This window comes from Rattus norvegicus, chromosome 3 (genome assembly GCF_036323735.1).
Source record: "Rattus norvegicus strain BN/NHsdMcwi chromosome 3, GRCr8, whole genome shotgun sequence".
NCBI classification, from domain to species: Eukaryota; Metazoa; Chordata; class Mammalia; order Rodentia; family Muridae; genus Rattus; species Rattus norvegicus.
In genome coordinates, this window is record NC_086021.1 from 124,232,129 (window position 1) to 124,248,324 (window position 16,196).

General features: G+C 42.9%; 1 long non-coding RNA gene across 4 annotated transcripts in view; it reads right to left on the reverse strand.

The window, feature by feature from the left end:
- LOC134486426 (uncharacterized) overlaps positions 1–16,196 on the reverse strand; it is a 68,865-nt gene that overhangs the window by 17,305 nt on the left and 35,364 nt on the right. The window contains exon 3 of one of the 4 annotated variants that reach the window (XR_010065340.1): positions 8,413–11,333. The exons of 2 other annotated variants lie outside the window; for them this stretch is intronic. This is a non-coding gene — a long non-coding RNA (uncharacterized LOC134486426). One more of the 4 variants, XR_010065339.1, reaches the window with a different exon arrangement.

Here is a 16,196-nt window from a genome sequence, read left to right on the forward strand (position 1 = left end):
GGAACCGAACCCAGGGCCTTGCGCTTCCTAGGTAAGCGCTCTACCACTGAGCTAAATCCCCAGCCCCTAAAACTCTGAACTCTTAACCAGCCCCGGTTAAGTATCCCCTTATAAGAGCTGGCACGTTCCAGATGTGGAAACCCACAGCCAAGCATCAAGTGGAAGAGTGGGGGATGGAAGTGAGCAAGTTGGAGAGGTCAAGGACCCCACAAGAAGACCCACAGAGACGACTAACCTGGACCCATGGGGGCTCACAGAGACTGGACTACCAACCAGCGAGCATGCAGGAGCTAAACCTAGAGCCCTACACACTCGTAACAAATGTGCAGCTTGATCTTCATGTGGATCTCCTAACAAGTGGGGGAGGGGAAGGGGGCTGCTTCTCTATCTCTGTTCCCTGCCATTTGATCCCCTCCCCCTACCTGGACTGCTTTGTTGGGCATCAGTGAGAGAGGATGTGCCTAGTCCTGCTGGGACCAGATGTTTCAGAGTGGAGTGGTACCCAAGAGGGGCTCCCCTTCTCTGAGGAGAAAGGGAAGGGGCAATGTGGGAAGGGATTTGTAAGGGTAGGACTGGGAGGAGAGTAGAGAAGGGGCTGTGATTGAGATGTTAAAATGAATAAAAAATAAGATGGATGGATGGATGGATAGGTAGGTAGGTAGGTAGGTAGGTAGATAGATAGATAGATAGATAGATAGACAGACAGACAGACAACCCTAACTAAAGCAAGAACTAAACATAAAATTCTGAAAACACAAAATACAAATGACTGAAAAACACTTTTAAAAAGATTAAACTCCTTAGCCACCAGGGAAATGCAAATTAAAAGTACTTTGAGAGTACTTTGAGCTAGGCCAAAATGGCCAAAATCAGCAAAACAAAGGGCAGCAGATGCTGGTGAGGATGTGGGACAGGGGACCACTCACACATTGCTGGTGAGAGTGCAATCATTTACAGCCACTATACAAAACCACGGTGTGATGATTCCTCAACAAGCTGAAACTATTTCTCATACAGGATCCAGCCATACCACTCTTGAGTCTACATCTTAACACAGAAATCCCTGCCCGTTCATCCATCCTCACTGCTGTTCTCTTCATTATAGTCAGAAATTAGAAGCATCCTGGCTGCCCATCAACTGATTAACGGGGGAGGAAAAGTGTGGTACATTTACACAATGAAATATTATTCAGCTATTAAGAAAAATGAAATTGTGAAAGGATTAGGTAAGTAGAACTAAAAGCAATCGTCCTAAATGAGGTGACTCAGATGCAGAAAGATAAATGCTGCATGTTTTCTCTTATGTGGATGTTAGCTTTCATGCATCAGATATGTGTGTTTCATTTAGAATACTCATAGAGGTTAGACAGGGACCAAGCAGAGACCAGGATAAAATGGGGTCTTTCAAGGATAATGAAATAGAATATATTATTTTAAAGGGATGGGGGAAACAGAAGCTTGGGCAAGGTACAAGAGGAAACACAAAGAGAATACCACTCAGGTATTCTAAACTGAATACTTTAATTACATCTGGCCCCAAGTCATTTCTAATAGATCTAGTTTCTTTAAAAAAAATTCTTTGACCATTTCTTTGCTGAGCTGTAGTCTGTGTAATGTAAGAATTTCATTAATGTACTATAAAAGATGGAAAATTTGAGAAATGTGGTGGCTCTGATCTGAGATTGCGGCTTGGTGTGAGTTTGAGGTACCTGAAGTACTGCTATGTTTCTTCCTCTTAAGGAAAGTTTCCTCCAAGTCTGAATCTGGAGCGACTTCAGAAAAGAACACAGTCACAAAGGACCGTGGATCATAGTGTATGACTTCTGAAATGTCCACAGTAGGGAAGTCTACGGAGAAAGGATACATAGCAATGGTTGCCCTGAGCTGAGAGTAGAAAATAGAAAATGACATGGCTTTCTTCATGGGGCAATGAAAGATTATACACTTACATTTTGTTGCTAATCGTACAGTTCTGTGAATATCTAAACGTTTTAAGTAGATGGACATTGTGTTCCAAGAACTATATCTCAATAAAGCTTTACTAAACAAAGTTTGTGATTTATGTCATGCAAAATAAACCAACCTAAGCATACTTCTTTCACACCAAAGAATCTGCACAGTGGCATTTCTCTGATATTTAGATGATTTATAAAGAACATAAGTATTCTAAATGGAGACCATCTTGGAAATTCTATACTACAGACCCTCTTGGCACACTACAAACATGGAAAGGTAAGAAAAACAGTGTGAACACATGATTAAGAGGTTTTCCCCAATAGCTCAGCAAAAAATCATTTAGCACCTCCAGAACTTTTGTCTAAATCCATTTCTGTCTTCTCTGGCAAAAAAAACTCTTCATTTCCCACATATGTGCAAACATTTGGGCACCAATATAGTTTGAGAAGTGTAGTTCTAATATTTGCAATACTCTGAGTTTCAACATACAATAGTTCTGACCTCTCCGTGAAAAATAAGGGGTACTCTCCGTGAAAAATAAGGGGTACTTCCAGGCTCCTTTACCCAAGAGTATAGCCTCTTTCTCAAGGTGAACTTTTCAGCAGGGATCCAGAGCACCAACAGAGCTGGCCTGTTACACCTGCTTATACCAGTTTACTGGAAAATTTAAGTCAATGGCTTTTTTAGAATTATCTTTCCCACGTGTGCCAACTTGCCCATTCACAAGCTTCCTCTCCTTTCTACTTAGCACTGCCCTCTTGCCTAGATACACACAGGACAGGACAGATGCTGTGTTCTGAGAACCCCTGGAGGCTTGCTTGCCTGGGTCACCTGATCACTGCACACGTGCCCTTCCCTCTGGAACAAAGTAGGGGTTCTTCCTGACACAGTCCCTCCCTTACCGCTTTGTGGAAACCAGAAAAATAAAATGAAATAAAAGCGTTCTATCCCTCAATACTGTCTAGAGCTTCAAAGACAACAAGGAGGCTTTTCATTCTTAGCTGCTCCTAATACCAATGTGACTCTCTAAGGTTTCTCCAAAGGAAGTGATACGCCCTTCTGCAGACAGCAGAAACTCACTCCTAATACCAATGTGACTCTCTAAGGTTTCTCCAAAGAAGAGATACACCCTTCTGCAGACAGCAGAAACTCCTTCAGAAAACACACATACACACTTATAGAAATCTTCATTCCAGAGGTCCAACTAGCACACTGAAACATGCTGCCTACAAGCCCAAAGACCCTCAGCAATCACTTAAGACCTCACCTGCTTAGCCAGTTGGACAAAAACACTGTCATTCTGCCCTAAGTTTCTAAAAATGACTTCCATCAGCTCTGTTTCTACCTATTCTAACCCAATTTCAAAGAAATTTAAAACTAACAGGATGCCAGCCTAATCTCCAGGATAGGATCAGGAATTTTTCCATTCAAAACTGGCTCTCCAGGCTGGGTCCAGATATCCACACTACACTCCACAGAACCAGAGAAGCTAACTAAACAAGAGGGAAGGCCCAAACAAGGATGTTTGAATCTCAATTAGAAAAGGAAATAAAATAGTCATAGGAGGCAAATAGTGGGAGGGAACTGAGTGGGAGAGCAGACAGGGAGGGGAGGGAAGTAGGAGAGTGTGTTAGTTAGGGTTTGACTGCTGTGAACAGACATCATGACCAAAGCAAGTCTTATAAGGACAACATTAATTGGGGCTGGCTTACAGGTTCTGAGGTTCAGTTCATTATCATCAAGGCGGGAACATGGCAGCATCCAGGCAGGCATGGCGCAGGAGGAGGTGAGAGATCTACATCTTCGTCTGAAGGCTGCTAACAAGATACTTACTTTCAGGCAGAGCACACTGCCATGCCTACTCCAACAAGGCCACACCTACTCCAACAGGACCACACCTTCTAATAGTGCCACTCCCTGGGTCTAGCACGTACAAACCATCACAGGGGGTTCAGGATCAGGTGCAGGGAAGGACAGGAGAGAGGGCCAGAAGGACAGGAGAATAAATGGCATTCTGCAGCTGGTGGGGTGGGGACATCTCAAGGTCATGCCAGAGACCTATGAGTAGGGAGGCTCCCTAGGAATCAGTGGGGGTACCCTTAGCTGACACAGCAATGGGAATGCAGAACCTAATTTCAGGCTACCTCCTGTAACCAGGCAGGAACCCCATTGGAGCCATAGGGACAACAACCCACCCACAAAACTTTTGATCCAAAATGTATCCTATCTACAAGAAATGTAGGGACATAGATGGAGCAGAGACTGAGATGGCCAATCAATAACCAGCCCAACTTAAGACTCATCCCATGAGGGAGCACCAATCCCGACACTATGAATGATACTCTGTTATGCTTGCAGACAGGAGCCTAGCATGGCTGTCCTCTGAGAGGCTCCACCCAGCAGCTGACTGAAACAGATGCAGAGACCCACAGCCAAAAACAAACACTGGCTAGAGCTCAGGGACTCCTATAGAAGAGTTGGGGGAAGAATTGAGGCCCCTGGAGGGGTTAGGAACTCCACAGGAAGGTCAACTAACCTGGACTTTTGGGGGCTCTCGGAGACTAAACCATCAACCAAATAACACACACAGGCTGGACTGAACCTCTTTTTAAAAATAGAAAGGGCCATTTCCTTGGCTCAGACTATCTTTTCATTAGAAAAACTCATTTCCCTAGTGTTTGACACAGAGCAAGGAAATGGAGGGAGGGAAAAATGGCAGGGAAGGAATCTAGCAGAGCTTGCAAGTCGCAGCTGCAGCTCAGCCCTCTGAGGTCTAACCTTCCCCAATGCCTCCAGGATGCAGGTGCCCAACAGCGTCTGGAATGGGGAACTCAGTTCCCCTTCACTGTTCCTGTCCAAGCTGGCTGCTTCAAAAATTATGTCTGTGCCTGCACTTTCCTTTGTCAATACTTCCTCCAACATCCAAAACAAACACCCAGAATATGGCAATACACCAAGCCTAGACATGGGGTTGATGGGATATCGCACTTCATACGTGTGGCAATGACTCCACTTCCGGGAGAAAGGGAAAGAGGTTCTACTCCCTCCTTCTTTCTGATCTCATGTGCCTTCCTTGTTCTATATCTAAATGTCTGTGGTCCCTGCCAAGCTTTGCTGACCTCAGGCTCAGGTTGGAATCAGGATGGGAAGCTATACCCCAAGACCAACCTGCGAAGGAGAGTGGCCATTCCAGGTGATAATGTTACCTCGACAGGCTCCAGAAACCATGTTCATCAAAAATGTTTGCACCTTTAATTCTTTACTGAGGAGGCAGAGTCCAGAAAAGGCATGAATTAAGAGCCAGCCTGGGCTACAGAGTGAGACTGCCTTGAAGAAAGGAGGAGGAGGAGGGGGAGGAGGAGGAAGAAGAAGAAAAAGAAGAAGAAAGAATAAAAGACGAGGAGGTGGGGCTGGGGATTTAGCTCAGTGGTAGAGCGCTTACCTAGGAAGCGCAAGGCCCTGGGTTCGGTCCCCAGCTCCGAAAAAAAAAAGAACCAAAAAAAAAAAAAAAAAAAAAAAAGACGAGGAGGAGGAGGACGAGAACAAGAATGAGGAGGACATCAAGGAACAGGAACAGGAAGAGAGAAAAAAGGAGGACGGGGAAGAGGAGAAGAAGAGGAAGAAGGAGAAGAATTTGGAGAAATGGGGGGTTGGGTGTCAGCAGTTCAAAGGGCTTACTGATCTTAAGTAGACTCTGAGTTTCGATCCCAGCTTTGGCGCCCCCTTCTGGCCCCACTCGCACGTGTAACATACACACAACAATAACAACAATGATGTGATGATGACGCCGCCAATGATGATAATCTTTTAAAATTCACAAATATATAAAGTTTAAATCTCAGATCTGCATGTGAGAGATCACATATTGTGTCTGGGTATGATTTAACTTAATGATGATTTCCAGTTCCTTCCATTTTTCTGTCATGATTTAGCCATATATTTTATGTGTATATGGAGGCAGGGATATGATGGTGGGTGGGGGAGGGGAGCAATAAGAATAAAGAATATGCAAATTCCAAAACAAAACCTATTACTATGCTAGTTTTCAAATCCATTCTTTTTATCTATTTATTTAGTGTGTGCATGTGGAAGTCAGAGGACAACTCTGTGAAGTTGGTTTTTCCCTTCTGTCTTTATGTGGTCTCCAGAGATCAAATCCAGGCTTGCCAGGTTTCAAAAACAAATGTTTTTTTTACCCACTTAGCCTACTTTAAAAATATAAAACAAAATTTCATTTCAAAAAATCTTTTTCCTTCACGGTGACTCTATGACTATATAGGAGCAAGCATGCTATCCTAGACAAAGGCTGCTTTGCACTTCTGGTGGGTTCTCCACCACCAGGTCCCTGGCGTTCCCACCTGGGTCATCTAGGCAGATGTTTGCTATTGAGAAGGAGTGGCAAACCTGGCCTGCAAAAAGCAGAGACAGGAACCTGTACCATTCCAAGGGTTAGCATTCGACCCTAATATTCCTGAGTCTGTTGATTATTAGATGAGAAATAACAAACTCAGCTACCAACGGAGCCCAGTACACACCATGCTGAGGCAGGACAGGAGGACAGTGCCTTGGTCTGGCTTTCTAGGTCTGTGATAAAAACACTAATCAAAAGCTACAGGAAAGGAAAGGAAAGGAAAGGAAAGGAAAGGAAAGGAAAGGAAGGGAAAGGGAAGGGAAGGGAAAGGAAAGGGAAGGGAAGGGAAAGGGAAGGGAAGGAAAGGGAAGGGAGGGGAGGGGAGGGGAGGGAAGGGAAGGGAAGGGAAGGGAAGGGAAGGGAAGGGAGGGGAGGGGAGGGGAGGGGAGGGAAGGGAAGGGAGGGGAGGGGAGGGGAGGGAAGGGAAGGGAGGGGAGGGGAGGGGAGGGGAGGGAAGGGAAGGGAGGGGAGGGGAGGGGAGGGAAGGGAAGGGAAGGGAAGGGAAGGAAAGGAAAGGAAAGGAAAGGAAAGGAAAGGAAAGGAAAGGAAAGAGTTTATTTCATCTCACAGATTACATTCCATCATGAGGGGGTAAGAACTCAAGGCCAGAACCTAAGGATTAGAACGGAATGAAGCAGAGACCCTAGAGTAGACTGCTTACTGGCTCATTCTCATCACTGTCTCAGGTTGTTATTTGTTCAGACCACATGAGCCCCGGAGTACCAACACCTCCAGTGGGCTAGGCCCTCCCCATCAGTCATTAATAAAGAAAGTGCTGAACAGCCTTCCTACAGGTCAATTTCTTCAACGGGGTTTCCTCTTTTCAAATGAACATAGCTTGTATAGGGTTGACAAAAAACCAACCAGCTCAGTTGGGAAAACATTAAGGGACATGACTCGGGAAAGAAGATGTGGTGAAATCTAATCAGGAGGCAAGAACTTCAACACGATATTTTTTTTAAAATACACGATATTAAAAAAACTACGTTGTTTATGGAAATAAGGCCATCCCCAACAAAGATATGTGAAAATAAAATAAATTGTTTTTATTTAGAGCCAGAATATTTGTGGTCTTGAGTGTAACCATATATCATGATAATTTGCTGTTGTCAACTTAACGGGATCTTGATTTATGCAGAAAGTAACCCTCTGGGCATGCCTGTGAGGATGTTTCCAGAAACATTTAACCCGGAAAGGAAGATACACCCTACTATGTGTGATACAGTCCCATGAGTGAGCCAGGCCTGAGAGAGGAAATGAAATGAAAACATAGCATCTCTCTCTCTCTCTCCCCCTCTCTCTCTCTCTCTCTCTCTCTCTCTCTCTCTCTCTCTTTCAGATATGCTTCCTCCAGCACAGAGATGGACTATTCTTTAAACAGTGAACTAGAATAAATCCTTCCTCCTTTCTTGAGTGGCTTTTGTAAAGGATTTTTGTCACAGTATAGAGAAAAGTTACTCCTAATACATTGTACTCCTCTCTGTTGTAAATCTAAGCAACGCCCCCATAAAAACACCTTACAAGCTCATTCACAAAAGGAAACTCTTCAAGATAGGAGAAATAAGTAAGCAAGTTCACATACATTTAACTTAATTTTGCTTAAACTTTGCTTAATCTTTAAACCATGGTACAAGAAATGGCTTTTCAGCAAGAAATCTTCACCTCAGAGTCAAACACATAGCAACGTGAAGGTATGTAAGGAAGTTTCTCAATCTCTCTCTCTCCTCCCTTACATTTATCTCCCTTGTCTACTTAATAAACTCACTTCGTTTACTCTGACTTTTTGTTTCTGCAACATGGTCAGAGATATGGCATATTTAACCCCAAGAACTACTAGAGGCACTGCTGGGCTGCATCTCTCCTCACCGCTACTAAAATAATCTTTGGTGGCTTGCTGACAAAGTGATAATATCTAGAGAACATAAGCTGTGCCTGAAGAAGCACTGTTTGGCTCCACCTGGATTTTAGCCTAAAAGAATGTAAACCTATTTTTATCAAGATTCTGTATTACAAGGGGCGTGTGTGTGCTTTAGTATTCATTCATGTGTGTGTGTGTGTGTGTGTGTGTGTGTGTGTGTGTGTGTGTGTGTGTGTGAGAGAGAGAGAGAGAGAGAGAGAGAGAGAGAGAGAAAGAGAGAGAGAGAGAGAGAGAGAGCCTGATTTGGATTTTAAATTTTTGACATTTAATTTTAAAACTTTACAATTCTGTAAAACCACCCAAAGCCAGGTAACCCTCGGCTAGATAGAACCTAGCTGGCAGTAACATGTCCAGTAGCTGTATCAGCTTTGAGTCAGTAGTAGCTTTCTGCACTAAACAACATCCCACATACAGTATATTAAGCTCTGTGCACATATTTCTACCTTCCCAAACCTTACTTTCACCCCTGAAAAGTATTGCATGGTGTTGTATCTTACAAATGTAACTAAAGAAGCAATCAAGACAGATGGTTACCATCACCAGAAATTATTTGAATCACGTAGTTTTCCACATCCCTGGCTTAAGGAAGAACAAAGAGGAAGAGGGGGAAGTGGGGGCAGATGGGGAGGAGGAGGTGAGAGCAGAAGGGGGAGGAGAAGGATGAAGACAAGGAGGAGAAAAGAAAGAGCAAAAGAAAGAAAGAAACAGAAAGGGAAGGAAGGAAGGAAGGAAGGAAGGAAGGAAGGAAGGGAGGGAGGGAGGGAGGGAGGAGGGGAAGGGAAGGAAGAAGGAAATTTAGATCTCAGAGTAATCATGTTGTTACATATCCAAGGTCACAGGTCACATAGTTGACACTTGGTAAGTGTGGAATTCCATCCAAAGTCTTCAATGAAAAGAATTCTCAGAGGCCCCTGGGTGTATCTACCCACATGCTTTCCTGTTATAGTCTGGCTGACATTCTCCCTTCTAGGCCCTGAACTGTCTACTGCCCTGATGGTTTTCCCAAGCCTGACATAGCTCTTCACAAGCAAAACTTTGGGCCTCCAAGACACTCCCACTAGGGTCACATACAGCTAGATTATTACTGATAGTGAAGATGAAGGTTTCCCGACTGAAACATGATCTCCCTGGATGCAAATGGCAGAGAGGGAAATTGGAAATAGAGATTTGACATGGAATTCATTCTATGGATGAGATCAGGAACTTGAAAGAGAAGTCGGGACTCCCACAGGTTGAAGCAGACCTTTACAAGCAACACACCACAGCCAGGCCAGAGGTCAGCACTGAGTAGCTTCCTTGATTGTTCTCCAATTTTTTGACCCAGGGTCTCTCACTGATCCTAGAGCTCACTGACTACCTAGACTGGGTGGCCAGTGAATTACTGGGTACCTCCTACCTGTCTCCCCACTCTAGGATTATAGGAGCAGAGTGCCCCCCAAAAGCAGAGGCTAAGCCTTCCTTCAGGAATGGGGTTATTGTGGATCCCATAGCATAGTGTTCTCTGTATTTGTCCACCAATGACTTGTTTTATCCAGGCAAGACATCACATGTGGCCTTTTCAAACTTGTTTCTTTCTTTTTTTTTTTTTTTAGAGCTGAGGATCGAACCCAGGGCCTTGTGCTTGCTAGGCAAGTGCTCTACTACTGAGCTAAATCCCCAACCCCTTCAAACTTGTTTCTAAGTTGTACTACTTCACTTCAAAGTCTGTGTTGCTCTCTTCAGAAATCACTGATATCACTGGCATACTCTGAAGCCTTCAGCATGGATCGAGACCCTCACCTTGAACCCATCTGGAGTCTGTCTACAGGCTGCCAAAAGTTCTTGTCTGGCAGGGAGTCACTGCCAGAGTCTCCTAACAACCAAGGATCTGGTAACCTATTAATGAAAAATTGTGTCCTATCTAACTTTATTTGAAGATACCAAGAAAATAAAATTCATTCTACAGTTGGTTCACTCCCAGGATGACCAGGATCCTGGAAGATCAACTCAAAGATGTACTTTTTCTTGGGAAACCAGAGAAGTTCTCTTGGCAATGGCTTGAAGTAGTAGAATCTAAGATAACTAAACTAGATGTTTATTGGCAGTATAACACATAATAATGTAGTAGAGGAATGGACTTAGAAAATGGTTGCGCCACTACAATGGTCAGTGTTAAGAACTAGGAGGACTGGGTCCTTATTTTTTAAAACAATGGGATATGAAATTATGGCAAAGCCTATCCTGCTAGTGTTGGGTTAGAGCTGTTTTTTCTGGACAACATTCTCATTCTTCTGAAGGCATGGGTAGGTGGGATGTATGCCTTATATAGGTGTGCTGGCTAGTTTTATGTCAACTTGACACAATCTAAAATCACCTGAGAAAGGAAATCCTCAATTGAGAAAATATCTCCATAGGATGGGACTGACACAAGCCTGTAGCACATTTTCTTGATTAGTGAGGAATGGGGGAGGACCTGGGCTGGTGGTCTTGGATTCTACAAGAACACAAACTAAGCAAGTCAGGGAAATCAAGCCAGTAAGCTACATGCCTCCATGGAGCCCCCAACTCCAGGTTCCTGATCTGTTTGAGCTCTTGTCCTGTCTTCCTTTGATGATGAACAGTGATATGGGAGAGTAAGCCAAATAAACTCTTTCCTCCCCTAGTTGCTTTGGTCATGGTGTTTCATCATGAAAATGGTAAGGCAGTAGATTGGACAGATCAGTAGATACTCCATAAAAGGAAGCTCAAGTAGTCTCTGTGCTTAACCAACTTGAAGTCTATAAAACTACAAGGAAGATTTATAATATTAAGAGAAATCATAAAACATAGAACGAGGGGTGACCCAACTATAGAATGAGTTTTATTTTCTTTGTATCTTCAAATAAAGTTAGATAGGACACAATTTTTCATTAATAGGTTACCAGATCCTTGGTTGTTAGGAGACTCTGGCAGTGACTCCCTGCCAGACAAGAACTTTTGGCAGCCTGTAGACAGACTCCAGATGGGTTCAAGGTGAGGGTCTCGATCCATGCTGAAGGCTTCAGAGTATGCCAGTGATATCAGTGATTTCTGAAGAGAGCAACACAGACTTTGAAGTGAAGCAGTACAACATAGAAACAAGTTTGAAAAGGTCGCATGAGATGTCTTGCCTAGATAAGATGAGTCAGAGAACACAATGCTATGGGATCCACAATAACCCCATTCCTGAAGGAAAGCATAGCCTCTGCTTTTGGGGGGCTCACACTATAACATGACCATACTTTTTGATTTTGCCACAGCAACACCTGCGTGTGTTTATGGGTTAAAGAATCCATTACAGTAATGCATGGTGCATAAGTATTCCATATGTGAAGTCAAAATAAAATCCCTATTTTACTAGAGACCACTGGATATTTGCTTTTCTCCCATCTTTCCCTTGAGAGAATGCCCCTGTAGCGAGTGTTACTGACTCCTTGCTCTGAAGCATCTTCTTCCCTTCTAGGCTGACAGATAGTCCATTTTCATGTGGGCAGTAGTAGATGAGGATTGAGTTTCTGAAGTGAAATCCCTTCTCTTCCCTTTAGTAACTTCAGTTTCTTAATATTCAAGTAGCAGTTCCTGTGTGATCTAATATGTCCTGTGGGACAGACAAGTATATCTGAAATCGTTTTCTGCCTAATATAAAGACACCAAATAATAACAGACCCCCTTCTTTCCCCTTGTCAGTATTAAGGCTCAGTGTTAAGAGCTGAAGTAGACATCTCAAGAGCTTGAGGTGGCAAGCACAAGGTCCCAACTCTCTGCATGACCTACAAAGTAAAAGGCAAGAAAGAATTTAGATCCTCCTTGTTAAGGAAATAATGACTGATCCCACAGCTCTCCCATGATGAATAAGTTACAGTACCAGCTACCATTAATGACAAATTCTCATAACTTTTTGAGTGACCTTCCATTGATATTTCTAGCCACAGCTTGGCTGTCTAACCCCGGTCATCATAGATATTGATTAACTGATGTATATTTAGTTCAAGTGAAGTATTCTGTACTTACAAAATAAAAATTTGTTCTCAAGACTTCATCTGAGAGAAATGGAATATAACTATTTCACCAGTTACCTGTTACTCGTGATTATAGTAAAATTCAGCGTTAGGTCAGCCTACACACTGCGGGGTTGTTCTGTCTGTTTAGGTTTTATTTCTTTTGTATGTGGCTAATAAAAGGGATGCAGGTGTGTGGTGGTGCTCCTATCCATAGGGTACTGGATGCAGGAATGGAACAAAACTGATGGAGCTGCACGGATGTCCCATTTAGGGAAAGCAGAGACAGGCCGCGGATGGCTAAAGATATTCCGTCAGCTGAGGCCATTGATGATTCTCTGTATGCCCTGAATTTCTAAGATCACTTTATTTCAAGAATAAATAGAAGCAGAGCTTCTATTTCCTCACGCATGCAATGGATTTTTATATTTTGGCTCTTTTTTTTTTTTTTTTTTTTTTTTGGTTCTTTTTTTCGGAGCTGGGGACCGAACCCAGGGCCTTGCGCTTCCTAGGTAAGCGCTCTACCACTGAGCTAAATCCCCAGCCCCATTTTGGCTCTTTCTTGATTTATATTTGTCTCAGTAGTTGAAAGGACATGAGTGTCAACCTTGTAAATATTTTATTAATTATTAAGTTTAATTAAAAAATTAATTACAGGTCTCTCATACATCTGAAATGTGCATATAAACTCTGGCTGAACTTGATGTGACAAGCCACCTACCACTGTCTCCCAAGTTCTAGGATCAGAGAAATGTGCCTCCGTGCCTGGCAAATACGCCATTTCATTTATAGTTCAGAGCCATGACAAGCAGAAAGGGATAGGCCTGGCCTGTCTTACCCCTCCTCCTCCTCCTCCTGTTTCAGTCCACGTTCCTGAAGACCTGTGATATATCACCCTGAAACTGATCCCTGAAAGAAACACCAGGTCTGTTCCATCAGAATGTTCCCTTCACTGCAGCCGATACCAGTAAAATATACAAAAGCAATAACCAAACTAAAGGTGTCCTGAGCTACTAAAACTCTTCTGGGGGTGAGTGGATTTTTGCACTTCAAAAACATGTCCCCAGGGGTTGGGGATTTAGCTCAGTGGTAGAGCGCTTGCCTAGCTAGCACAAGGCCCTGGGTTCGGTCCCCAGCTCTGGAAAAAAAAAAAGAAAAGAAAACAAAATACATGTCCCTGGTTAATGCATATGATTTCCCAGTGCTCATGAGATAGCTCAGGCCAAGCTAGAAAGTACAGAAGAAAAGGTTGGAGTGGCAAATCACTTCCATCCACTGAAAGATCAAGTAAGTTTGCCTTGCTGTGCCCAGGCTGATGCTGCTTCTACGAGTGTGACCACAGCCCATCTAGCCCAAGGCACAAGCTTTCACAACACAAGAACCAGGTCCACCCCCTTCTTACACCATCTTCACCAACCAACAAGTTTAACCAACACACACATGCACACGTGCATGAAAAGAAGCCGATTAAACTTTAGAGGGGAGAGGAGGGAGAAAGCAGCTAAAATCTAGATTCTAGGTTTGAATCTGAGCAACAGAAACTTAGCAGCTTTCTGAGGGAAACAAGTAGTCTGCAAGAAAAGGGGGGCGGATTTTTGAAGGACTGGAGATGTATATCGAGTGTTCACATTCAGGCACATGCTGCTTCTATCAACAACATGAAATCCATCTGACTCCTTTAGCAGTATACGTAACTCAGGTAATCAGAAAAATGTTCAAACAGTTGAGTAGCTGTCTTCTAAATAGATTTTAACATACGGATCTGAAAAATATCCCAGATTCTACACCAAAATTCAATTAACCAAAGGGGCATAAAGGTTTTCTTACTAGGAGTCAACAACATGGTCCTAATTTCAAATAACTTTGGTTCAAAAAAAAAAAAAAAAAAAACCTCTTACTGTAAGGGAAAGACCATTGGACTTGAGTGTGTGTGTGTGTGTGTGTGTGTGTGTGTGAGAGAGAGAGAGAGAGAGAGAGAGAGAGAGAGAGCACACACATGCACGTGCATGCTCTTGCCATGTGGAGGCCAGAGGACAAGCTCAAGTGTCATTCCTCAGAGGAGCCATCCACCTCCGATTTTAGACAGGATCTCTCACAGGTTTGGACTGTTGGCTGGACCTCAGAGATCCACCTCTCTCTACCTTCCCAGTGAATGGGATTCCAGTCATGAACTATCACCCCCAGGTTGCTCTACATGGTAGTCAGTTTCAGGTTGATATAATTGCATAGCAAGCACTCTATCAACTGAGCTACCTTCCCAGGTCCTGGATCTACAATTTTGACTTAGACCATGTCTGTTCTTTTGGGAAGATGGATTGACACATGCAGGGCTGATGGAGTCAGTGAAACAGAGCTAAGGTTTCATCTGGTCCCACCCTTTGATAACTCAGTTTTCTTTATTAGTTTTCTAACTTGCATTTAGAACAATTCATTTTAATTTGAAGAATAATAGAAGTGAATTGATATGTCTATGCCAAACCTGTGTAAGATCTATTTGCATCCAAAACGTCTATACAAACATTTAGAATATTTCAGTCAATTTGTGGAACCATGGGGATTTCGTGTTATATTGTCAGTCAACCTGGAAGAGTAATTGAGCCATCAAGACTACATAATGGAGATGCAATTTAAAAAGAAAAAGAAGTCTCTTGGAATGAAGATTACGCTTAGCTTCTATTCTTCCTCTTCTTCCTCTTCCTATTCCTCCTCCTGTTCCCCCTCCTGTTCCTTCTCCTCCTCTTCTTCCTCTTCCTCCTCCTCCTCCTCCTTCTCTTCTTTAGATTTATTTATTTATTATATGTATGTGAGTACACTGTCACTCTCTTCAGACACACCAGAAGAGGGCATCAGATCCCACTACAGATGGTTGTGAGCCACCATATGGTTGCTGGAAATTAAAGTCAGGGCCTCTGGAAGAGCAGTCAGTGCTCGTAACTACTGGACCTGGGCCTCTCTTTTTGATAGTGCTCTATGAATATTGTCCCACACTGATACCCACTGAGTGATGTCCCATATGTAAAGAGTGACGATCATGGGAGGTCCTTGTTGGTGACTTCTATATTAAGTCATGTTTGCCTCTTTCCTTGGCTTATGTTAAATCTGACTCTTCCCAGAAAACAAGGGTCACTATGGGTGGACAAGCTTTCTGGCTTTAAGGAGTGTTTCTAACTAACTGGTGAAATTAAGGATAGTTTAGGGAACCCATTGAACTTTTGATTGTATCAGAAAGGAGGACAGTCTTGAAGACCATTCTTCTAGATGATAGTGGGCTAAATTTTCTGCAGTACCACAGCAATGAAAACAACTAAGATTTGAGATAAATATTTTTCCTCAAACTTAGGTGGCCTACAACAATTTCCCATAAAACAGACAACAGCCTCCTAATATAGTTTTGTCTTTCTGTCTTTTCCCTTGGTTTGTCTACTATACCTTTCTAAGACAAGACATTGCTATTTTTCTTTTTAAATTTTAAAAATGGTATATGCGTTTTTCGCCTTCATGCTTGTATATGTATCATGTGTGAGAAGCGCCAAAAGAAGACAGAGGATATCAGATGTCCTGGCACTGGAGTTACAGACACTGGTTTGTCACCGTGTGTATACTGGGTATGTGCTCCTCACAGCTGAGCCTTCTCTCTAGTCCTAGAAATTCTTACTTTTAATAAAAATCAGTTTCCTGTGTCTATGAATTTTCTGACTTTCATGTCTATTTCTTTGGAATTTCACCTTGTAATTAAGACAGTGATATTTCTTCTAATTTATTATGTATATATTATTTTTCCTACATGAATACTTATTATATTAAATTAAGAAGGTAACACTCTCAGTGATGTGGCCATACTTTGGTTGGTATAATGCTTTCTAGCATGACTGAAGCTCTGGATTCAATCTTTGAGCACTCCTTTTGGCACCTACCT